At 41.9% G+C, this 25903-nt stretch overlaps 1 protein-coding gene across 8 annotated transcripts in view; it reads right to left on the reverse strand.

The window, feature by feature from the left end:
• FGF13 (fibroblast growth factor 13) overlaps positions 1 to 25903 on the reverse strand; it is a 312900-nt gene that overhangs the window by 120000 nt on the left and 166997 nt on the right. Inside the window, exon 1 of one of the 8 annotated variants that reach the window (XM_027687257.1) lies at positions 6326 to 6345. The exons of the other annotated variants lie outside the window; for them this stretch is intronic. The gene's annotated coding sequence lies outside the window, so the exon portion shown is untranslated. Of the gene's footprint in view, positions 1 to 6325; positions 6346 to 25903 lie in introns of those variants that run through there. 8 annotated transcript variants of the gene reach the window in all.

The following is a 25903-nucleotide window of genomic DNA, read 5'->3' on the forward strand; positions in this document are numbered from 1 at the left end:
CTTTGGGTCAACCATACAGAATATTTTTTTCAGATCTTCCAAAAATATTTGCACAGAACACTCCCCCTTGACCTAAAAGAGTAATTGGATTAACTGCTAGCAGTAATAGGCTGTTATCCTCTAAAAAGGCTAGCCAAGATAAGGCTGCATTTAGATCTTTGTGCATAATAAAGACAATGACATCCAACATCAAAAATTTGTTGATAAATGCTGCTAAAAATGCATCTCCTCTTTCCCCTGTGGAAATGGCACTAATATTTCTGTAAAGAGCCTTACTTCCTAGCTATTCCAGACACTCTTCTACTGCCAAACAGCCTTTGATCAACTCTAATCTGGTCATTTTTCAGTGATGCAGCTGCCTGTAACTGTGACCTTACTGTGCCCACATGCAATGAAGGGAACAGAAGGTCCAATGTGAAAACCAGACCCACTTCTAAGGAGATCTGCTGCCTCCCTGGGGCCTGAGTTACAGATGTGAAGAGAAAGCTTCCTATCATGGTACAGCCCTCAGATTGATTGATATTTATTGATTCCTTACTGGGTTTTTTTAGATAGGCAGCAATGAAGTTGCAACAAGAAATCCAAGGGCAATCAAGAGAGACTCCAGGGCTGTGGGATGACTGGTTAAGGGATCAGGAGCACAAGTAGTGTTCTCCACTATCCCTCCAGCTGCAGAGAATAATGAGGGTAGAAACAGGAAAAGCCAGCATATCAATACTTCACTCCAAGCCTGGTGTCAGCAGCAGAATGTTGTGCCAGTGGAGGTTTAGGTCAGACATTAGGAAAAATTTCTTCACCAAAAGGGTTGTGAGGCACTGGAATCAGCTGCCCAGTGATGAGGTTCAATCACCATCCCTGGAGGGATTTAAAAGATGTGTAGAAGTGGCACCTGGGGACATGGTTTAGTGGTGAACATGGCAGTGCTGGGTTCATGGTTGGGCTTCATGATCTTAGGGGTCTTCTCCTACCTGAACCATTCTGTGATTTTAAGAGCTTGGTTTGGGAGAACTGCAGTTTCCTCTCCCAGTGCTGCCAGGCAGTGCTGTCAGCCTTCTGCATCCGAGCTGTGATAAAGAGCTCATCAAGGGCTAATAGCCACAATTTACTCTCCATTGTGTGGACCCACCACCTTTCCCTTTCCGGCCATCCGAATCTGTGGGTTTGCTATGCAAAACATGTGCCCACACTTATTTAAACTCTGCAGCTCAGTTCACTGCTTTGCTGTGCTTGCCCCTGAACGAATGAATATTGCTTCCCTGCCTGTTCCAAGTGGTTTCCTGCTTTTCCCATCTGCTAAAATAAATGCAAGCTGGCTGCTTTCCAAACAGGTGGGTTGATCCATGCACCACAGCAGACAAGATAGCAATTTACAGTGTACTATTCCTTTCTCTAGAGTGTGCGTATGAGGAGCAACAGGCACACAGAGCAGCTTATAGCAGAGCTGGGAGCACACCAGAGGGTTACTGGGGGCCCTTCATGAGAAGCAGGGGCTGGATCAAGGGAAGATACTGAAGCAGCAGGACCTGCTTGTCCAGCTTCAGAAGCTGAGCCATCCAAGTTGCACAGCCACCAAAGATGTTGGCTCTGCAGATCAAGTTGTGGCTGCCACCTAACGCACCAGTCCACAGCTTGTGGATCGAACATTCCTCTTTCTGCTCCAACAACACAAGGAAGGAAGCCTTGTGGAATACAGGAGATGTATCCAGCAACTCTGGATGGAAACAGGAGTTTGCTCAAACCCCTTACTCACCACTTTGTCTATCACAAAACCCACACTGACCAGCTCACAGCAGAGAATATCTCAGTGTCACACACTGCACAACAGTGAACTTATGGTCTCCATTGACAAAGTTTGGGAGGAAAAGCAAGGAATGCTGCTGTTTCTAAGAGAATATCCTTGCAGTGTGATGAAAATCAGGCATGCAGAGGAGAATGTGCCAAGAGAACTGCTAGAAAGGTCCAGGGATGAGTGGAAAAGTAACAATTCAGAGAGCTTTGGAGAGCTATAGTTTGCTGCTTATGAAATATTAGAATGCTCTTGTGCATTGTAACTTTAATAAGAATTTAATTATTAATGTAGCCCTATCTGGAGCTAGGAGAAAGTTTCAAATGATAAGGGAAGTTGAGAGAAGTAGGAATGCCTGTACTTTTTTCTTCCTATTTATGCAGCAGCTATTGACAATAGCTGGGCTACAAAAGGAGACATAACTTCCCTAGTGTTGGGGGGAAAAAACAAAAAATAAAAAAACACAAAGAAAGAACTAAGAAAAAATCAGAATCCTCTTGGAAGAGAAAAACAAGGAAGAGTGGCCTGAAAAAGGCAACAAAATAATCAAACAATTGACTGCATCCTTCCTGGAAATCTGAAAGGATCAGCCATACCTCTTGGGAGCAGGAGATGAGCAGCAGTACAATAGTTTGAGTCTGCTTCAGAGATTCAGCACTGCTGCAGCTCCTGGGCATTTCACTTGGAAGAAGCAGCCAAGAACAGAAGCACCATTCATGAAAGGATAGGTGACACCTCCCAATGATTTGCCTCATTTACTAAGGATTAACAAAAGGAAGGACGCAAGAAATTGAGTGTTTTAAAATTCAAACTCATTACAGAAAGAGCTGCTCTGAGAAATGGCCTCAGAGGAGATATTTCAAAACAAAGCACTGAAAACTAACCAGCAGGAGCAAAAATCCTCAGTGTGCCATGGAGAAGTGCACAGTGTGTTCTCATGGCCCTAGGAAGCAGCAGAACCCTGTACACTGCTCTGGATCAGCATCCCTGCCCACAGAGGTACATGGCTCTGACCAGAGCTGTGTACAAAGCTGTCAGATGAACAGCAGAAAAATCCTTTCAGAAAGGATAAAACAACAAATCCAATTTAACCTGAAATATTCCTCTCCATTTTAAGGGTGGAAGTTATTTGTAACATGTTAAAGGTTAGGCTTATACAGACAGGGTCACTATACACAAACACACATGTACACAAAACATTTTTAAAACATTCAAATGAAAGGCTGCAATAATTTCTCATATTCTTTTCTTGGGCTGAAGCTGTAGTTAAATTCATCTCCATCCACAAGTGATCTTACACAAATCACTTGTTGAAAACCCCCAACATTTCCTCAGCAAGTTCCAGCACCCTTGAAAATCCTACTCAACTGTGGCCTCAATGGAGTCATTGACACAACCAAGAGACCTCTGCCTACACAGCCACTTCTATTCACCAGCGTGTTACCTACTGCAGAAGCCACTGCTGGAGCAGCTTTCCCCAGCCCAGTTACCAACACTGTGACTGAATAATTCACATCAAATAATCTGATAATTAGTCATCTTTTTCCCCCCATCTGGCCCATGAAGTGTTAAGTCATTATATCCACTTGAACAGCCTATCAATGGAGGATGATGTGCAACAACACTCACAATACTGCATTTCTCCTCTTCTGAAATAAAAGGGCTGCTTTTCAGAAGCCTTCACTTGACACAGGTTTAGCAATTGTATTTGAAGATATATTTCCCTTCTCTGCACTTCCCTAAAGCCTTTCAGACACGACACAAATCCATGTGCAATTACACAATGTACCTACAACACGCTGTATATACACAGAGGGGTTTCACTTTTCACTGTTAATCAATTTAATCAGCACTGAACCAAATTAGCAGAAGATTAAACTACTTGTTTTTCTGTTACTGTCCGCCTTAATGACCATGCTTGTAGAGCCCAGCTACATGTTTTGTACACCGAGATCTTTCTCAACTACCCAACATCTTTCTTTTGCACACTATTGTGGTACTTCCACATATTGGGCAGCACATCTGCCATATAATAGAGGCCTTACTGCACCAGAATTGTAAAAATTTTCACACAGTATGACTTTAAATTATATTATTATTTTACTTAAAGCAGTAGCTTTCAATTCATTGAGACAGCTGCTGCACCAAATGACAGACAAGACGAGAGAGGTGATCAGCGCTGGGTCACAGACTGCAAGAAGGATTTCACCACCTTGCTGTGAACAGCGAATGTGCAGTGACTTGGCTAAAGACACCAACCTGACGGATCAGGGAGCATGTGAGGAGGACTTTCACTGCCCATTTATTAGCTTGAACAGACAGAAGCTCGCAGCAGAAATTGGAGCAAACTATACCTCAGCAAGCATGAAGCTACCAGCTAGCTCCTCCCTCTCCAAGCGGACTCTGCAGGGACCTGTCCTGGCAGCTCTCTTCTCCCTGCCCTGCCCATGAGTGGTGGATGAGCAGGACCTTCTTGGTTCCAAAAAACAGAGAAGCCAACCTCCCCCACACAGACTGATAGTGGTACCAAGACATGCTGTGTAAGCACAACAAGGTTTCTTTGTTCCTCCCACTGTTTTACGCTGCCTTTGCTCAGACAGGAGCACCGATGCTGCACGGAGCCTTAATTCACTGAGGAGGTGTGCAAGCAATGAGGGAAGATAAACTACAGAAGCTGCCATGGGTGTAGCTTAGAGCACAATCACAGCGATGTCTGTGTGTGCATGGAGATGGCTGTGCACACTCCTGGCACAAAAAATGCACTGGCACAGTAGACCTGATCCAAAAGGAATTTCGATGCTATGTGTTTACATACTAGCAAAAAGGAGTTAAAACCCAAGAGGTACTGTGCTTAAGCCAAACTAAAAATAACTCAGATCAGTGACTCTGGCCCAGCAGATCACTGGTCTGCTCAAAACAGCCCAGCCAAGGCCAACGTGTCGTGCAGTTGTTCATAACTGAGTGACACGTTGTCACCAATGGGAAGGGCACAGTGACAAGGTCATAATAAAGAAATAAAATTTAGATCTTTTACAAACCAGCACACATTTCCACACAACTTAGCATGAAATTCAGATGTTTCTCCTGGTGATCTCCGTGCCCAGGTGGCTGTTGCTCCCTGAGCTTGCACAGCTACCACCCCCCTGCCAGCCATGGGAGACGGCTCTGCACCGGGAACTTGTACGATGCACACACACACGCATACATAAATGCTCAGGCTGCAATGCACTATTTGGAATTAACTTTTCCAGAAATCAAAAGGCAAAATGATCAAATATGGCTGTGCTGTCAAAGCAGAAAGAACAGTGGAGTTTATTGCCTTTGTGTATTTTTATACCACATTGCATAATATGCTCGCATTGATGTTCAGCACCGTAAATGACATAAAAAACAACCCAAGGCAGCAAGCACAGGAGAGCTCCAAGAAAAAAAATCATCACATTTCACATTCCAGTGCACGAAGTATATGCTGCAGTGCTCTAGCTTACAACAGTCTATCAAAGTTAGCAAAGACAAATGTGTACCTTAGAAAAAAGACATTGTTTCAACACTGAGCTATAAATTAGCTTCTAGTGTTTAGGATGTAGGAAGTGGTCTTTATTGTAGCAGAAGAAAAAGCCACTCTTTTCAAACTAAGGACATTGCATACTGAATATTGAAGTTGGGAAGCTGCCTCTGGGGATTCCACACTCACTTTTTTACTGCTTTGAAATCATCCATATTAGAGACAAGTCACTATTTGTATCATTACTGTATTTATGCCTACTGAGCCTTTACATAACTGGAAATAAATTAAAACATTTATTCTGGAAGTTGATTCAAAAACTTTGAAACATGGAAAAGACTCTGCTGCTGTAAATGTCTGGAACTTGTGAATTCACACCAGCTCCATCTGAACAAAAAAAAAAAATCAAGAAAAGCTCCAGAGCAATTTGCAGCTGCTGAATATTTGGCCCTTACAACTGTCAAAACAAGTGCTCGAGTACACAGGGCCTGCAAACCCTCATTACTGAGCACTGAGTTGCTTTGGACAGTTCAATTTTGCAAACTGTGTTCTCAGCAGTATTTGCACAGTTCCTCATCACCAGTAGCAGGAGTCCTTCTACTGTTTCTTGCCCTGTATGCCACACAAGCAGCTACAGTATTTTTAATATTAGCCCCCACAACTCCACTTGCATCTTAAGTGACTGCTGGAAAACTCAAAATTAATGTTTAAAGGCTTCTCAAAGAATTTTTTTAAGAAACGAGGTCTTAGCAGCTTGCAAAGAAACTCACCTTTCCTCTTACTTTTAAATTTACTAATCTGTAACTTCCATGCTACCAATGTACTCTGCTCCTGAACTGAAATTCTAAAGAGCATTTTGCCAGATTTTATTAGCATTTTAATCCACCTTTATCTATTAATTTCACACCAGATACATAACTGACACAGGCTAATGTGCTCGTTGTTGCATGCACCTGATTGGCAACACACTACAGAGAAGGGGATAAAGGCTGCAGATGACAGACGTGCTTATCCCACTCCCCAACAGGTCCTACCTGTCTTAGTCTTTTGGGGTCAAATCCACGTGAAGCCCTCTCTGGATGGAAGAAAACAGTGACTGTGAGCTGCTTCTCCTTGTCCTGAACTGTCATGTAGATGTGGGAGTGCGGCTGTCCTGCCTGCCTGTGGATCTCCAGGCTGCTAAACACAATGATCAGAGATGACTCACTGTCACTCTCACATACATTAAATGGCTCTGTCAATTTTCTGACCTGAATTATTGCTGTAATTGTTGTGTCTCACAGCTGAGGAGCTGACACTAGGGTTGACTCAACCACCAGAGAGCTCCCACAGCCGTGCTGGGTCAGGCTGCTCATGTCACTGGGGCTCAGACCTTGCCCTTACCCAGCAGAAGTCACTCTCTCCCACCAGGTAAGACAACAAAAGAGAGCTTCCCTTGGCCATATCTGACAGTTCAGTGCTGAAGCTTCTCTCCAGGAATGTTTTGCATATCATATATTAATAGAGTGTGACTAAGAGCTTTAACTTCACATCATGTCTAGACAAAGTGTCCCACTGTGGGCAGTAGCCTGGAAGGGCACCTGAAACAGCTGTGGATGAACAAAACAAACTGTGTGGAGAACTGACAGGTTGTATGTACACTGTATCTCATTTATTTATACTCCAAAAAGTGAAAAATAATAGGAATTTGACTGAAGTTTTAGGCAGAAATAGGCCAATCCCCCAGGCTGGCCAGAAAACCAGGGACAGCCCATGTTTTCCCAAAGTTGGACATCAGGAAGAATTTCTTCACTGAAAGGGTGGTCAGGCATTGGAACAGGCCACCCAGGGAGGGGGTGGAATCACCATCCCTGGAGGTGTTCAAGGAAAGACTGGATGTGGCACTCAGCCCTCTGGTCTAGTTGACAAGGTGGTGATTAGTCAAAGGTCAGACTCCACGATCTTGAAGGTCTTTTCCAACTTTATTGATTCTATGATTGTATGAGAAGCTGTGGATGCCTCATCTCTGGAAGTGTTCGAGGCCAGGATGAACAGGGCATTGAGCAACCTGGTCTAGTGGGAGGTGTCCCTGCCTATGGAAGGGTGTTGGAACTAGAGGATCTTTAAGGACTCTTTCAACCCAAACCACTCTATGATTCTATGTCCATCTCTCAACCACCCAGAACAAATGAAACAGCCAGAAGACAAGAAGTGAAGTAGCTGAAAGTTCTACACTAGCTTTTTAAGGGCAAAAATGTAAGCAGGCTCTCTCGAGTCCAGGTGTACTCAGCAGTGTCCATCTACGCCCTGGATGCACTCTGACAACACAACTCCCCTCAAGCATTCACCAAAAACTCCTGAGCACCACATACTCCGTGCAGGAAAGCGACAGTCAACACACAGGACAAAAGCATCACAGCTGCAAAACTACAGTAAAACTGATGCTGTAAACAAAGAATGCATGGTAAACCATTTATACCCCACTAGAGAGTCTCTACCAGTTCTCAGCAACTTCAAGTGTTTGCTTGCCCTTGCCACTTACTTGTTAGGTGAACACTGCATCTAGATGTAAAATTGCATCGCTGCTTCCTTTCATTTAAATGATCTGCTTAAATTGAAAGCATTTAACTCCCTTTCAGTGTCTTTTATTATGCTCTAACACGCTGTTGTGTGATTACAGCGTTAAATATTTACTTGACATTATCTTGCATCTGGCAAATGTATTCTGATACTTCCAAGCAAGTCCCATGAAGGATTAAGTTATCCACTGGTCTTTGCACAGTTGTGATGGATCCCATTTATTTTACCACTGCAATTCTCTCTGAAACATGTCTGTAAAGTCTAATGAGTTTCCCAACAATTCTGTTATGACAGATGAGATTTGCAGAAACCAGACTAATTTCTAAGTTTCTACAGATGTTAAGACTTTTTCTGCCTCCATTAGGCTTTCTCAGTTTCTGTGCTATTCAGACTCATACAGAGGCTGGCTGTTACTCTGTTAGTGCTGTCAATTTGTATGCACCTTCTCAGTTTATTCTCTTTCTTATTGTTAATTAACTATTTCGTATTGCAAATTCCCATTTTTAAAGATAAGGTGCTGTTGTCACAATAGTCCCATAAATGAATTATTATAACTATAATGCATTCATAAATAACACATTACAAGACTTAAAATACATATTTTTTTTACAGCTGCTGCAACCCTAGTTGGCCTATGTGTAATAGAAATTGTGCATCCATGAAATTAAATGGAATAAAAAAATTAATTTTCAAAAGCTTAGTTCTCTGAAAAAGTTATTGCCTCTAATTCTTTTTGGTCAAATGTTATTTTCTTTCTGATGCTAAATTAGAATACCAAAATAAATAAAAATGACAGCCTCTGGGTAGGGAACTGAAGTAATGAAGAGCAACAAAATTCCACTGAAGGCCAGGCAATCACAGGGGTGGGAAGGAAAGAGGAAGGGGAAGCCAGGAGGAGGAAAAGCAAACCTACAAATATCTGCTAATGAACCTGAGGCAGGATAACAGCATTCTCAGACGAGTCTTCAGTAAAACATTCCAGAGTCAACTTCTCCATGAATTTCTTCATGGGGAATCACAGGCTGTTTGTTTCCCATTAACCTGATCAGTGTTCCAAGAAGCAGCCCATGAGCCTGCCCAGGAGCTCCAGGAGGCTGGAGCCACATGTACACCTGACAGCCTGTCGTGGCCCTGAGTCCACCCCACCTCTGCATCCCTTGCAAGTGGCCCTGCAAACGCAGTGTGGGCAGAGCCAGTGCCCAGGGAGAAGCCCTTGACAACATCTTCTCCTCCCCAAAGGCAAGGTCTGGTAGGAGGAGAGGGACCACAGGAAAGGTTTTCTTTCTCTTCTACACAGGGCAAGGGCAAAAAAGGACTGCATGGGTCTATGACCACAGCCTCATGAGTTGTGACAGGGGGCAGGAGCTGGGTATAATGACACACAGTCTATTCTCACTGCTGGCAGCAACACAGCCACACTGAAAGCTAGGAACCTAAAGGGCCTCAAAAGCAATGGGACACATTTCAGGATAAGAATTAAAATGCAGGGTCTCAACCTTCAATGATTCCTACACATTTTTAGAACTGGGAGGGCAAAATACCAAGTATGGTTCATCACTAACTGCATCTCCACATTCCTCCCTCCTGGAAGAGCGAACAGATACAACTGTGCTTTGATGTGATGTCACCAAGCCTCCTGCAACTAATTAATCTGTGCAACAGTAACAAACAAAATCCTACTTCATTCTAAGATTTGGTTGGGTTCTCATAGCCCCATGAGAGCCAACAGGATTTTAATTTGATCTCAGACCCCATGTAAGGAAATCTGTCCAGCTGATTACAATCACAGAAAAGCCAGACAAGGACCTGTGTGCCTTGCAGAGCCAGGCTGACCAGCACAAAAGGTCTGTACGACCTTCCCCCTTCCAGGAATTCAACACAGATGCTCCAGCACGAAGTCAAGAGAACATTTTAAATGTTTCTATCACTTTGCTGTACCCTTAATGGCTCACGCTGCAGGCAGATTCTGCTCTGCATGCATTCCCTACAGCACTGCACAGATGTTATTTTTCCCATTTATTTGCCATGAAGATACTCTTCCAACAACAAAACAGGGAGTGCGAGGTGCCCAAGAACAATTTTTTCAGTTCCTATAAAATTAAAAACTCAAAAGGACACTTTTACTCTCAAGCTGCAGTCAGACAAGTCCACATTTTTTGGCCGACCCAACTTTGCATTCAGTGAAACACTCTGTAAAATGTCCCCCTGGTTTCTCCTGAACGGCCTTTAAAACACTGGCAGTTGAGACTGCTTAGTCAGCACTACACACAAAAAGCTATTAAAACCTGAGCCTTAATAACTAATCTCTGCTGGCCACTCGTGCCTGTCCCACAGAGCAGCAACACAACACATAAGAGTTGTCCTCAGCACTGACTGCAGCATGGACAATGTTTAAATTTCCTTCATACCTAAACCATTAAGATTTTAATTTTATTTTTGGCTTACTCTTCATCACAGGGCTATTAAGTCCTGGTCAGATAAGGCCTTTGCAGGGTATCCAAAGCTAAGTCACCTAAATGCACACCTCTGGCTCACACCATTTTGCTGTTGCTGCTTCTGGCATATGGAGAGTTTAGATGAAAACAAACAAATACTGGGTAAAAACTATTCCAGAAAAAAGCTGAATATTTATGGCTTGCACACAGAAACCTGACTGGCAAGTGAATGCTTCAGGTAGAGATAAAAGGAGTGACAGAAGAGTAACTTTTATCTCCGCAGTCTACATTTAATGAATGCATCAACATTTGCAGATGATTAGGGCCAACCTAAGTGCTTTGTTGTTCCTTTGTTGCAATTCTGAAGGGTCCAGACTTTATTTATTCATTTTCTCCTTTTTTTTCCCTCTCCCCATAGTTGCAACTAAATATATTTTTTGGCTTTGTAAAGACCTATTTCCATTTATAGCATCCAGATGACATGCTGGGGATGATATTTCCTAGCTGAGGCATCTGCCTCCTTGACAGAGGGAGAGATAATCACATTGGGTGAAACAGGCTCGGCATCTGTGACAAGCTTAAGATGTCAGAAATGAGAGTATCGCGTCTTGTCCCTCTGGATATTTTTTTTCTTGGGAAATTTAGCCCCATCTCGTGAAATGCAGCCAGCTTGCAGTGCTGCTCTGCCGCCAGCGACACAGAGCGACAGGGGGGAGGGAGGGAGGCAGGGGACCATTTCACTTCTGAGGCTGCCACAGTTTCTATTTAATTGCTTGCTTATTTATTTAATTAAGGCAGCGACAAGAACTTCTGGTCAAGCTGCCAGCATGCCTTCCCTGAAACAATTCACTGCTCTGAAATCACTTGTGCTGGACAATCTTCCTTCCCCTCTGGATCTTCACCAAGAGTAGACAAAGCACAGAGTAGCCTCATCTTCCCCATCAAGAAGCAGCAAGATGTCACAGCTGACTAAAGCCACCTTGCCCCCAAGGCAGCAGAGGCAGAAGGTCCAGGACAAGAAGGGTTTGCAAGGGAACTGAGTCTGAAGAAGCATTTCCAGGTAGATTGAATCCTCAGATCCAAACAAATGCCCCCAAGACACATGTCACTGTCTCCCAGATCAGAACTAACCTACAGCACTTGCCCCCTCTACACTGATTTAAATCCTGCTTTTTAATTTATAGATCAAATGTTTTGCAGTCACAAATCAAATTATGCTGATCAAATTAGCTAGATCAAGGTACTACTTTTCTTTTGAGATGGGCCATTTGATGCTGCAAAATGCCATCAAGTGAACCTTTCTGAAAGTAAATTTCTCCTCACAACTAATTTTTTCTTGCCAAATGTTGATGTAAATGCACACAAATCACGGAAAATTTCCAACAGATGTGCCACCTTCAGTGAAACAAAAACAAGGAGGCTTTTTGAATTCAAGAATAACATTATGCCATAAGTGATTGCTTAATGCAGATGAGTGTTAGTATAAATATTTTAAGTAATGTTCGCATGGGGATTTTTTACCAAGGAATGATGTTTTCCCTGAATTCATGTTTAAGTTACTGTTTTGTAATTACTTTTGTAATGTACTATCTCACAAAGAAACTCCCTCAGCCTGTCCTAAAAGGAGTCAAGCAGTAGTCTTCACAAAGTTTGGAGCTAATGACACTAAGAAAACACTTTTTTCCCCAATATTATTTGTTATGAAACTCAGAAACAGGCCCTGGCTTAGAACAAATGAAAAAGCGTCATAGAAAAGGATCCTGCTGAAACAATAAAATGTTCCTTGAATCCAATTCCATTTCCTTCACAGCAAAAGCATCAAAGGCAAGAAATGCCAATACATAGATTTATAAGGTGATACTTATAGTTTCTGCAAGAGAGACGCATAGTCTTTGGCAAATGTGAGCTCTGGTCCAATCCTGTTACTCAAAGACTGTACAGCAGCCAACTAACACACAAAAGTGCTCCTATAAAACACATCAGGTAACCAGGGCTGGCAGACAAGCAGAGCCACAGACAGCAGACAGCTGCTGTTTGACCAGCTATAGTCTATTTATTTTACTGCAAGGTTATATTTATTGTGTAAATGCTACTACAGATGAAGCAGCAGATGAAATTCCATCTGAACTGAGTATCAATCCCCAACCTCATCTCCACCTTTCCCACTCCTTGGTGGGCACATCCCTGCAGAAAACCAGGAGGACCAAGGTGGCAGCAGAGAACAGAAATGACAGCAGGTTTTGAAGAGCCAGATGATGCTGAAAACCTGTTTCTTTCCGTCAGAACTACCTGGATAATGCAAAATTCTATAGACTCCTCACCAGTCCTTCCCTACTACAGTCACAACTGTTTCCCCTGGAAAAGTCTTCACTATTCCTGCCTTATTTTTGGGACCCACACTTTTGTCCTGTACAGTGGATCCTTTAACAGCAGGCTCTCACAGCATTTACCTTTTTCTGACATCAGCTAGAAGCTTCTGCAGGAAAAGGAGACTCCTGTACTGCCTGCCACAGATATGCCTATAAACAACATATTTTCATCTCCTAGAATTTTCAGTGCCATATTTTAGAGGTTAATTTGAGCTCTGCACAGGACTAGTGGTCTACATTCACAAATTTAATTACAACCTTGTAAACTTATTGTACCTAAAGGAAAAGATCTAAACTCTCCCCTTGGAAGCACACATCAGTTGCTACTCCAGTCCTCCTCCTCCAATTCAAGGGTATTTAAGTCCAAAGCTCTACAGTTGGAAGATGAAGATGTGAAATATGTTTGAAAAATGTGCCAATCATTTTTCACACTCTCTTCATCCTTCAGCAAAGAATGACAGCAGAGTAATCTAGCAGAGGCCTTTACAGCTTCTGGTCACTCTCTGTGATATAACTTTGTAAGCTCTGCTGTGTTGTCTTTACCTTGTCAATTTGGCTTTGCTCAGTGAACACACTCAATGTAAAGTGTGAATTATGCACAGCATGAAATCGATGGGGGGATCTTTGCTGTGAAACACTGAGGCACCAACACAGTCAAGTACTAGAACATGCAGACTTTTCCTAAAAGAAGGGCATGCATAGATATAACTGTATCAGTAATTATATTAATATATACAATATATTTGGTGAGGCATGCAGAGAAAAAAAAACGTATTGCATAAGCACAGTGAAGTACAAAGGTTTGTTGTAAGTCAGAGAGAGGAGATATGTACAGATGTACCTACAGGGAATCTAGTGAGAGGTGACAAAATGTGAGAGGGGAAGTGGTGGAGCACTGATTTGAAATGTTTGAGGGGTAGACTCTTACAAGAGCTTGGAAGGATCTACGTGAACTTACTGCACAGAAACAGTCCTAAATGATGATTCACCATCCATTCTGCTCTTCAAACATACCACAGCCAGTCCCTATCCCACTACATTCCCTCTGTCTACTGCTGTGGGAAGGGTCTTGATGGCTACGCCAAAACCTTGGGAATTCCTGATGGTTCCCAAGGCTCCTGAGATGAAGCATTCACTCTCCCCACTGCAAGAGACCAACACACACAGCCTGGAAGGGAAGCTGTGGTCAAGTCTAAATCCTCAGAGGACTGTGAGTCTGGTATGTACCACAATACACAGTTTAAATGCAGATGCTTTTGATCCAACTACTTGAGCCTTAACCCAGTAATTACAGTGTATGTTTCTTATTCAGTGTGCTCAGATCTACTCCTTGACATCTGCCAATAATTTCATGATTAAAACAGAGATCGTGAAAATATTAATAAGCCACAACCAGCTTGCCTGTTACACAGCCAGGAACAGAGTGGCAATCTGTTTCCCCAAACATATTTGCATACTGGTTTTTGCATAGTTTGACCACCCAGGTGCATGGCAAGTATTGATAACTATCAGCATGTTTCAGCATGCCCCACAACCTGTATATATCTATCTATCTATCTATCTATCTATCTATCTATATATCTCAGATGTTAAGATCTGTGCTGAAGACTCACTCTCTGGATGAAATCCCTGCAAAGCAATTACAGAAGCAAATAAATTATTAAGAGAAAGAAGTGACAGCTCTGGGAATGGATGCAGATCCTGGTGTGAATCTAGGTTGTTACTGACAGAAAGTTATTGTTTACTAGGTGATTGGTAATGCATAAGAGATGAGAGTTTGGTCCTGCTCTGAATATCCCCTCAGCAGCCATGGAAGGAAGGAAGGAAGGAAAGAACAACACAAGTTACCTTCAGGGTTTTGGTAACTGTTCATACCTTCAGGCTGCTTCAGACAAACTGCCAAGCCCAGCTACATCTGCCCTCACTCTGGCTCAGGAGCTGACCTTCCAGCACCCATCCTCTCAGCTGCTTCAATGCCAGATATGGAACTTCATCCCCAAGGAGTACTGTCACCATCTTCTCCCCATCTCCAGCCCCACTCCATGGGCCCTGGAAGCACAACTTGGCAACAAGTGAGGCTGCCACACACTCCTTCCTTAAATTAGTTTTCAGTTTTCTCACATCTGATTGGAATTAAAACTTGCAAACTTCAACTGCTGTCCTTGGCACTCTTAACATCTATTTATTATTTTATTTGTTTTTTCTCCTTTCACTTTTGTTCTCTGCACCTGACACAGGACTTGTCAGAAAGGACATAAGTGGGAGAAAGCACTTGACAGAAGAAAAATGCAAACATTCAAAATAAAGTTTTTCTACAGAAAAGCAAAGTTTCCAGCCCAAGATTCTGCCTTTTTTTTTTAATTTTTGTTTTTTAAATGAAGTCTTTCCAAGAAAACAGACTCTAGTGACAAAGCATTTGCTTAATTGCAAGTCTTATTCTGGAGCAGAATAAGAGACAGAGGAAGAGAGAGCAAAAGAGGGAAAACTCTGCCAGGAGAAGTGGAAGAGATCTGTCAAATATGATTTCAGCTAACAAAAATCCCAGTATCATTAGTGCTGCCCTGAAAGTAAGTTGATGTAAATGTGAAGCTGATTCTCCAACTTCTATAGCATTTCTTTCCATAAGACCATTAAACTGCAGGTTCAAAGTTACACAGTTTAAATCATGTCTTTTTGCAAAAAAAGTGTGAATTCCAAGCAATCGAATTGTGATTCATTATCTGTCCTTTTCTGTCAATATATCATGTCTAGCAAATATTGATTTGCATGTAAGATTACAGACTTTGCGGTTGTATTCACCAAAGCCATTCAATAATAGCAATCATAACCAAGAAGTGATAGGCCATTTTTCCAGTATACACAAATTAATCTTTGCTAATTTGACCCTAAACTACTAAAGTTTCATGATTCATTTTCACATGCAAAATTGCAGGTGTTGATTTGGTTTCTTGGTCACATTATTCTTCCCCCCCTGCATCTTGTCCTTTGACTATTAAACTCTTTAATGGTATCTCATTCTTTCATTTTACTTTCTTTATATATTTGGTAGAAATGCAGATTTCCCTTCTCCATTTTTACATGCATCTTTTAGCTTTGATTCTCTTGCAAAGTGCCTTTTTATCTGCTAAATTCTTTCAACACATACTCCTGTGTGACGTCTGCAAATCCAAACCTGACATCCTACTTCACAAAAAAACTTCACAATGATTTTCCAACACGGTCAGGCATTACCTCTCCTGCCCTCACCAAAGGAACAATCTTCCTACCAGCTGCTTTGTGTGTGCCTTACCTCGGAGGTTTCTCTTCACAGCCTTTATTTTAATCTCAGCTCTCACACGGACCATGGTACCAATATATCAGCCACCACCAGGTAAAAGTGTATTTTTACTCATCCAGGTCTTAAAGGTTTTTGTGTAAGTGAATTTATGACTCAGTATGAAGTTTCCCTGTTTGTACTCTGCAACTGCAGATTGGATTTCTGCTTTCCTTGGAGCTGGGCACTACAATCTCATTTGCTGTAGCACTGCTTTGGTTTTCCTACTTAAAACTTGTACACTGATTTGAGGAGACTCTGCTTGGTGGTAAATTAAACTGCCTTTTTTTATTATTTTTAACATTAAGCGACGATTTTCTACTAAGCCTTCTCAGTTTTGAGTCTCTGATTTTCATTATGATCTCATTTTAAATTAGGAACCCAACATGCCCTCCAACTCTGAACACATCACCCTTGCTTCTCTTCTTTACATCTCAATGTATACTCAGACAACGTCTTGGTTTTCTCAGTAACCATAGGTTGCTAACCAAGTCTAGTGCCTCAGGGTCACTGTTATTAACAAAAATGTGTCATTCACAGAACCTCCACTCAGTTGCACAAAGGGTTATCTATCAGGCCCCTCCAGTTAACCTCCACAATCTGTTCAGCTTGTGCTGCATTCTCAGAACTACCATTACATTTCATCATTTTCCGTCGTTTCTCCCATTTCCCTACTGCACTTTGTAATTTTTCATCTCTTCTATGGTTTCCCTACTGCAACTGCACTAAAGCTTCTGCTTTGGTAATTTGCCATGTGTGCAATAAAAAATATGCCTTTTTTCCCCTTGAGGGGAAACTGTTTTCAGCCTGGCAGGCACGATGTGCACAGCTCCTGACAGACAGGAGGGACAGGATGCCTGACATGACCATGGGCAGGGCTGCGTTTGCTCAGGAGCTCAGCTCACTGCCATTAAAATTAAAAGAAAGTCACTATTGATGTGAAATGACCACCCATGGTTACATGTGTAGAGCCAGCACCTTCACTGCTGGGATTGTTATTTTAACACCTGGTGTCTGTTGCTACGTGGTTTTTTAATTAATAGAAAGGATCACACACAGTCTGAGGCAAATTAAAATTCCAATTCTGCTATTTTGTGTCATTGTACAATATGGCAGGCTGCTGTTTGATTGGGTTTCTAGCAAAGTAGGCTCTCAAACTTCCTTCCAAGCCATTAATTCAGATATGCAACAAGGTTAACACAACTGCACCGACTCATTAAACAATTTGATGTAACCTGCACTCATTAGAGCAGACACCATCTATATCCCTGTGACTGCAGCCTTGTTTTCAGACACCATCAGAGATGACCTGCTGTGCCAAATGCCTCTTCTGTCTCAGGAAAACTTCAGAGAAATAGCAAAATGGAAAACCTTGATTTGCTCAGGCCTTAAAATCCATTCAAATACAAGAACATTTTGAATCTCCTTTTTCATCCAGAAAAAGGTTATTAAACTAGATGAAGGGAAATTCTACAGTAATACAGACAGGTACCTCAATGATAGGCAGGGTGTAAGTTTACAGATAAAACTGATAAAGTGCCTTCTATATTTGGTGGAAAGGATGGTTTAACCATGTGGGAAGAAATATATAGGAAAGACAAATTATGAGTAGGCCACAGTTGAAATAGTAAGAACCAACCTGTGACCCTGGTGTGCAGCCCAGGCTGCCATCAGTATAAAACCCAACTGCAGGGAGAGAGATGCTGCCCAGAAGTATGGAGAAAAATCTTTCTATGCTTAATAAAATAAAAAGAACACTAAGAGATGGTACAAAGACAACTGGGGCAGCATTTAGCCTTTAAGCAGGGACATTTATAGGTGTTCCAGTCATCAAGCTCGGGATAATTAAGCCTGGCCCTTAACTGGATAAAGCCATTTCAGTAGCTGGAGGTGAAGCACAAAATCCTTGAGCAAGACTAATTCTGAGTCCTCCATCAGAGAAATTAAATAGCTTAATACAAAGCATCTTGTATTCTCTTAGCACACTTAAAAAAAATAAATGTTTGACTTATTTACCTAACAAAAGGGAGAGAGACCTGCAGCAGACTTTTGACCCTCTGCTACACAGTAAAATCGACTGCCTAAGAACAAGAACAACAACAGAATAATCTATGTGCATATCTGCTGTTTCCTAAACAAAAAACTGTTGAGACTCAGGTTCACGCTCAACATTTAATAATGCAGTTACTGCACTGACAGCATTGCAGGCTTGCAGCAGGCTGGTGCCCTCGTTACATACCTGCCTGTAAATTAACTCAGAGTTCCCATCAGATGAAAAAGTTTGTTGAACTGAACCTATTTATTTATTTATTTATTTTCATTTCAAGCCACTACCCCTCATGTAACTAAACCACCAATGCTGGCAGAAGCACATGGAATGGGGGTGGAAGGTTTTGGGACTATATCCAGAATCTTCCTACTCCCAAAGCATGTCTCTTATTTGAACTAAAGGAAATTCACTTTAGCTGAAAGTGTCAACATATCTGATATATCCTCCCTGTGGGCTGGCCAATCTCTCACAGAAAGGCTGTACTTCAGGCCCATCTCTGCTTTTTTTCTTTCTCTACCCAAGACATATCCTTCCATGTATTCATAGAAAATTATTTGGTTTCAAAAGGACTGCTTAGAGAGAAGTGAGGAGAATTTCAACCAGTATTTTTATTTCTGAAAACACTTCTAAAGTTCTTCCTCAACTCTTATTTAGAAAGCCTCCTGAGTAACCTGCTAAATAATTAATATCTTTCTTATTTTCCTACTGTAATGTGAATACTTAATATGTTTGTTAGGAACTACTGTATTGTGATGTAGAGGGGTGTCAGGGAGTACTTACACACTTCCACAGAGTCACCTGCACAGGAGGTCAAGGTGGCTCACATCCCTTTTACCATCATCACACTGAGAAATTCTTTGAAGTTTCACATCCCCTTTGCAAATGATACCAAAACACATGGTCTAAAGCTGCCAGATATGAAACCTTTCAGTCTTGTTTTCCCCACGCTGGTTGCCATGCATCCCCTAGTCCTGTGTTGCCAGCCTTGTCTCCCTGTGCTCTGCACGCAGACGATGGACCATGTCTCCTTCCCCTCTGTCCTGGGCCACCACACCCAGAGCCACGAGCTGCTCTGTGGCAGATGGTGGAAGGCTTTCGAATCTTTGCTCCTCCCGAGCACTTGTATTCCAACACTATCTCTGTAATCTTGACACCTACTGTTGTAATGGAATAGGTTTAATAAAATTCAGATAAATTGCCTCGAAAGAGCCTTTGAGATAGATGAATAGTGTTTCATGTAGGAGTGGTGGTACTGTTTCAGAACAAGTGCTCAAGCACCAGCTTCAGGCTGATGCCTGGGAGCAGTGATGAACTTGGTACAGCACTGCCCTTTGATATGTCCCCACCACCAGCCAATCTCAACCAAGGGGACATGTGGGTATCTCCCAGTGGGTGCACCTTCCAAACACTTCAAATAGTCTCCTTCTTCAGCTCAAATTCTCCATACCAGGCACATAAGCACATGGGTAGACTGACAATTATTCAACGCTTTCCAAGTTTGTAATCTCTCCTTGTTCACCAGTATTTCTCTGACTCTTGGAGTTTTTCTGCAGTTTTTCACCCACAACAATCTCTTCCCCAGCACATACCAGTCCATAGCCTTTTTCAACTTACCAGATTCAGAACAAGTTTTCCTAATGCCTTGGAGTCTCTGGGTTAACACCAGAAGGAACCAAGGTGGTGGTGACAGCAGGAAGCAAGAAATTCTCAGCCAGAAAAATCCAGCCCCTTTTGAGAGTTTTTTACCCCTGAGCTCAGGCACGACAGATCAGAAGGAGAAAAGGCCCCAAAGATTCAAAAGCATAATACTCTCAAAATTACTTCTTACAATTAAGCTGCATCATCTGGGAGACTACCAAATGTTTGCTGTAGGACTGCACCAGACAAAATCCAAAGCACCAGATAAAAGCCCTAAAACAATGCAGTCTATGTTCTTTTCAAAATCCATCTTCCCTTCAATCAATGCTGTTATCAAAGTGATTAGATTTTATTATTATTTTTTTTTAATTTGCTCCTATTTGCTGCTAAATTTCAGCTTTAATTTTTAAAGATTTTCCTGTCTGTGCCAATTACAATTGTGACTACATCTTGGTTTCATTTTCCTTCTGCTTTCTCTCTGGCCAAGAAAATCCATATAATTTAGGTTAGTTAACATTTGCTGTTTTCTTTCTGTATACAGAGAGTTTTTAGGCATTAAAACATGGAAATGAACAAATCAAGAGAAGGACAGTGAAAACACACTATTATACAATATCTCAGTAAACCTTTGGCCTTATTTCAGTGAAACAAATGAAGAAACTCCTCCAGTCTCTGCAGAAATTTGGAAATGAGCAAGCTGAGTAAGAGTCAGCGATATTTTAGTCCTCCAGGCTTGGAGTTTGACCAATGAGTTGCCTCTAGGTGTGTTCAAGGAGCCCCAGAGAAGCACAGATTTAACCATGCACTGAGGGGATGGATATGGTCTGTTTGCTGTGCCCTTAGTTTTCCAGGAGCTCTACTGCAGGAATCCCTGATGGAGGGAATATGCATTTTCCACCACTGCTATTTTTTCTCTCGTTTATCTGTCCTATTTTGTCTTCAAGGAAGAAGGATAAACCTGTAATAGCAGCTCTCACATATTTCAGCTCCCCACTGGATGTTCCTTCCCTCCTCCCCACGGCACTGAACACTGAACTCGACCTTCAAAACTCAAATGTGGATGATGTTCACTTCTTAAATGGAGCAATGGAACTCCTCTTCCCACTTTCCTCTCTCCATTTTTAACACTCTTAATTTCAATGCCATCAACATTTGCCACAGCATTCAGAAAGTATCAGCATAATAAAGTATAAAGCTAAAATTCATTATGGTGAAGAACTGATACCAGTTAGGATGTTTTTATAAAAATAGGTTACAATCAAGCCAATCAGTCTCAAAACTACTGTACAGAAAAGCATTCAATTTTTGACACTGAGAGGAATTTTCCCCGCCTACGTTGCTGTCCCTGAGGGTGAAGGAGACTCTTGGAAAAATGGAACAGAATGTTCAAAACACCAGCAGACCACACGCAATACAACCATGCCTTCAAAATCATCAACATGCCACCAAGCCTGCACATTAAAAGCCAGGATCTATTTAAATATTGTCATCGTAAAGGGGATATATCTTCATTTTGTCCAAAAGGCACTTAAACCATGGCAACATTACATTTCTAGCTGTAGAATGTACTCCAATCTGCCTTACTCTTCAGTGAGATTGAAGGAATTAGCATTGCTCTGAATCACACGTTACGGATGAAGTCCCATTAGACTCCTAAGAGGTTCATTACAGTGTCACATTCATTAGATCAGTAAGGAAACATATTTTACTGGAATCAAGGTTTCTCTTCAACAGAGGAGCACTAAAAGAAAAAGAATGAATTTATTTATATGTTTAAAAAGTGAAATAAAAGCCCATAATTATCAGGGTTTTAATGATATCTGTATCAAATGACTGTTTCAACACAACAGACCTGCTAAAGGGCTTAGAGTAGGAATATCTTAATGCTACAGCATACCATTATGGAGTGCAAAGAAAAGGGCTGAGGGGATCCCAGGGCAAGGACTGGTGCTAGCACATTGCTGGTGGTAGTTAGGAATTGAGGAAATAACTGGGGTGTCAGAAGAGATATGGGCAGAGCCCTGTAGGCACGAGCCAAAGGAAAACAGAACCAGGGAGGACAAAGCAAACAGCCTGGCACAGCAGCCGAGTCACCCTGGTCTCGGGGGGCTTAGCTCTCAGCTGTAGAAAGAGGAGAAGAAAAGGCACCACATCTCCTACCTTGACCTATCGGCTTCCACCTTCTCTCCATTCAATCACTCCAGGGCTGACTCAATCCATGGGAAAAAAAACCAACCTCATCCAGGATCAACTTGCCATCCAAATCACATGTCCATCTAACTTTAACAAAAATAAACGCTCAGGAATGCATTCAAGCAGCAACTGGAAAATTTTCGGAGCGGGAATACCCAAGAAACATGAATACGTTTAAGTCAGGCAGGCCAAATTCTCATGCTCTCATGTCCTGCAAATGTCTGGATACCAGCTTGTGTTAGAGGGTGCAGGGCTGCACCCCACAATGCTGCCTGTGAGCTCAGCCTGTGCAGATGGGAGAGGAACCTCAGCAGGGTGTGATGGAGAACTGCCCGGGCAGCGTTAGCTCCCTGTATGAACACAAGGACACAAACATCCTTCTGGGAATTAGCATTTACGTTTTATTTGTGGTTTGGTGTTTTGTTTTTGTTTTTGTTTTTTTTTCAGGCTGCTCTAGGCAACATATTTGTAGTTCACTGGACACAGACTTCCTAATAATCATTACCGTTCCTGGTAATTTTTAATGAGTTGATGCAAGGCAATATCACTCGCTTCCCTCTTAAAAAGAATTTATAAAAAAGATCCGTATAGAAATAAAACCCTCATAAACAGAGGAGCCACATGCCATGATTAGAATTAAAGGAGCCATCTGTTTCTTTACAGTCATGCACATCTCAGACAAAAAGTACACACACGACATATGTCATTACTTCCACTTTCCTAATAGAAAATATTTGTCATGATTCCCTCCCACAGGAAGCTTCACCACCAGCTTGCAATGCCAGAGGAACCCCTCCCACTAAAGCTCTGCAAGCAGTGGATTCAGGTTTTTTCTCTTCCTCAGCCAACCCAGCATAGTTTTTCATGCCTCTGTGAATCCTTCACAAACACATTTTCTGCAAGATCTACAGCTGGGGATTGGCTCACTGTTTTCTACCATCAACAGGAACTGCACTGCTGAGCTCCACACATATACTTGTGTCTTACCATTTAAAAGTCAATTTAGGAAATGAAGCTGTTCACTGGATGATATGCTTTTATGTCAATGTGTTGTAGCCCGCAATTATTTTTTCTTTCATCTACTTCCAAATGGCTCTGACAAAAAGCAGACTGATGGAAACGCACCAGACACACCTAGACATACTCAACATCAACTTCCAGGCAGTTACAGACAAACAGTGCAAATATTCCCACTTTCCCCTCACCAGCAGAAGTAGGCAGCAGCACTGTGCTCTCTCTCCTTTGCTCTTCATCACACACATGCAGTCAGCTGGAGACCCAGAAGTTGGAGATCATACTTCGAAGTAACACCCCTACACCAACAGCACACAGATATGCTCTTGCCTACACTGTATTAACAAAGCTGACAGGCTAAGATGTATGTTTATAAAGCATTCAAAAGCATCATCTGTAGTTGCATATACCCCCAAAGTGGTCTACTGGAGCAAAAAATGCCTCTTCTGGGCCAGGTTTTGGAAAAAAAATATTGTAGACGCCACAGCTGCTATTTGATGCTCCTCTCCTGCTGGAAATGTTTGCACTGCACAGCTGTTTTTATCTCAAGGCTCCCTATACACCACACTTGGGAGCATCCCACCTCAGCTTAAAAGGCTTGCTTAATCAAATGTCTCCCACTATTCCCAGAAGATTTTTCAGCTCTATGGCATGTTCAGTTAGCATCCAATCAAAAGCAAACCAGGATCTGTAAGACAATTGAAATAATCAGTACTTCATTAATCTCACCAACCACCAAAGCCCTGATATCTTGCTATAAAGTTACAAATTTACACATGCTACCCATCAAAGCAGCTCCTGCCAGAGCAGAAGTCAGTGCAGCATCTGTAGAAGTCAAAACTGCCCCAGTGATGCTGCCCTGGAACACGAGAGGGAATGCTCAGGAGAAGCCATCAGGAGACCACTTACCCTGAAACATGACTGGCATTAGTCCTGCTCTCTCCTACTCAGCCCTGACAGAGTATCCGTAAACCATAAATACCAGACCAATGACAAAAGCTCTCAAAAAAACCTCTCCTGAAAGGATATAAAATCCTTCCATCTGAAACATCTCCTCCTCTTTCCCTGCCTTGCCACAGTTCAAACACTGTACAGTTCAAGGCTACCTACTGTGCCACTGAGACATCCTGAAAGGATTTCTTCAGAAAAATCAAAGAGTAGCTTAATTTAAGTTTGTCTGACCTGGGTTTTTACCCTTGCTCTCAGTTATGGAAAACCTTTAAATAGGAACAGAAAAAAAAAAAAAAGAGAAAGAAAAGTAAAAGTTGTCTGGTTCTTCAGCTTTTCTCTCCGCAGGCCTGAATGCTTTTGCTATAAGCTGTTTATCAGAGGCTAGGAGAAAACCTCTGAAATTGAAACACTGGCAGCTCTGCAGCTATGCAAAGGGAATATTTCCTTCACCCATTGTGCTCTCTGATGTAGATCATTATTTCTGTGCGTAGACACGGGTTTCATTATTCGCAACACTCTGTGACCCTGAGATGTTCTGTAAATTCTCCATGTCAGTTCAGTAAAAAACAGTCTTCCTCATGTCTATCTATATTCCACTTCTGTGACATCTTGCATTACTATGCAGGATTGCCCACCCATGGCAATCATTCCTTTGCTTTGATCATCTATGGAATGCCTAATGAGGAAAGATGTTAAGATGAAAAAAAAAAAAATAAAACAAAGCACTTTATCCTTAATTCAAATGCTGTAGTAACCTCGTACATTTTTAAGTCCTGTAAATATATGTATGTATGAAAAAGCATCTATATTTTTATCTAGCCTTCTAAACAGAAACTTGTAACAAAAGATATGCACTTATGCTAACATCAATACCAGGTCTGTGTTTCAGAGGCACGAAGTCAGGACATACCTCATTATTCCCACCTTCTTCCAGAAATACATTCCTAAATAGCTATGTACACTGACACCTTATTTAAAAAAATAACTGAGTTAAGCCTCTGCTGAAGAGGAGGGCAAGGTGTAATCTAGATTTACTGACATTTCAGCTGTCCTTCTGCAATTTTCACGTGTCATTCTGCCTTCTAATGAATACACTCTAGTGTAGAGTAGGTAGACAAATATACCCATCCTCAATATCCCTTATCTACCCAGGAAAATCTCTCTTCAACACATTTATGAAAATAAAATCAATTGTATAAGTATTAGAAAAAAGCGAATAAATGAGGCAAGAAATGCCCAACACTTAGACAAGAAAGGAACAAAGAATCAGTGAAGTATGTAATAGAAAATAATTTCCAGCTTTTAAGCCTATCAACTCACACACAGATTGTTTTCCCTTAGCTTCCCTTTCACTACTTGTCTATCATAGGATCACACTTGGTGCCAGGACAAAAACCCAACAGAGTAAACTCTGTGCAGGCACCGATGCAGCAGCAGGACAATGCTGTGCTCTCTGGTGCTCTGCACTGCTAATTCTCCAGGCGAGTGGTTGCACTCTTGGCAGGTAAATGAGAACAGAGGATGGCAGACTTATTTGTACCAGCGTGTTCTCCTGTCCTTTGCATGCTCCCTGTGCTGGCTCCAGCTCCCATTACTGTAAGTCTTGTCCCTGCGTTTCCAGGCACCTACGGAACCTCACCTATCTCTAAATAACATCCCCTGAAATCACAACACTGAAAGAGTCAAGTCAATTTTCTCTCTGGCCTGGAAACACACTGCCAATTAAATAACAGAACAATCAGGAGTACTAAATCCAGGCATAAGGGTTATTTGTTTGAGTGAAGAGTTTCTAAATTATACTATTAGGAGTTAGATACGATATTGAACTAATCTTCAAGTTACCTTGGATTTCTGCACCAAGGACAACGTATAAATGTAAGAGCAAGAATGAGCATAAGATAACAGCAGACTGCTCTGTCTGAACCTTGAAGATGGATGCTGTCCTGTCCCAGTCCTCCTTGGAAATGGGCTATTTCAGGAGGAAATCAGCTTACTAAATTTCAAACTAATGCCCAATTCATCAAATGCCCATAGAACAAAACCAAGTATCACCAGTGTCACTGTTATATCCTTCAGCAGTGTGAGCCCAG

This window comes from Neopelma chrysocephalum, unplaced genomic scaffold, assembly GCF_003984885.1.
Source record: "Neopelma chrysocephalum unplaced genomic scaffold, ASM398488v2 Primary Assembly neopelma1_73b, whole genome shotgun sequence".
Classification (NCBI taxonomy): domain Eukaryota; kingdom Metazoa; phylum Chordata; class Aves; order Passeriformes; family Pipridae; genus Neopelma; species Neopelma chrysocephalum.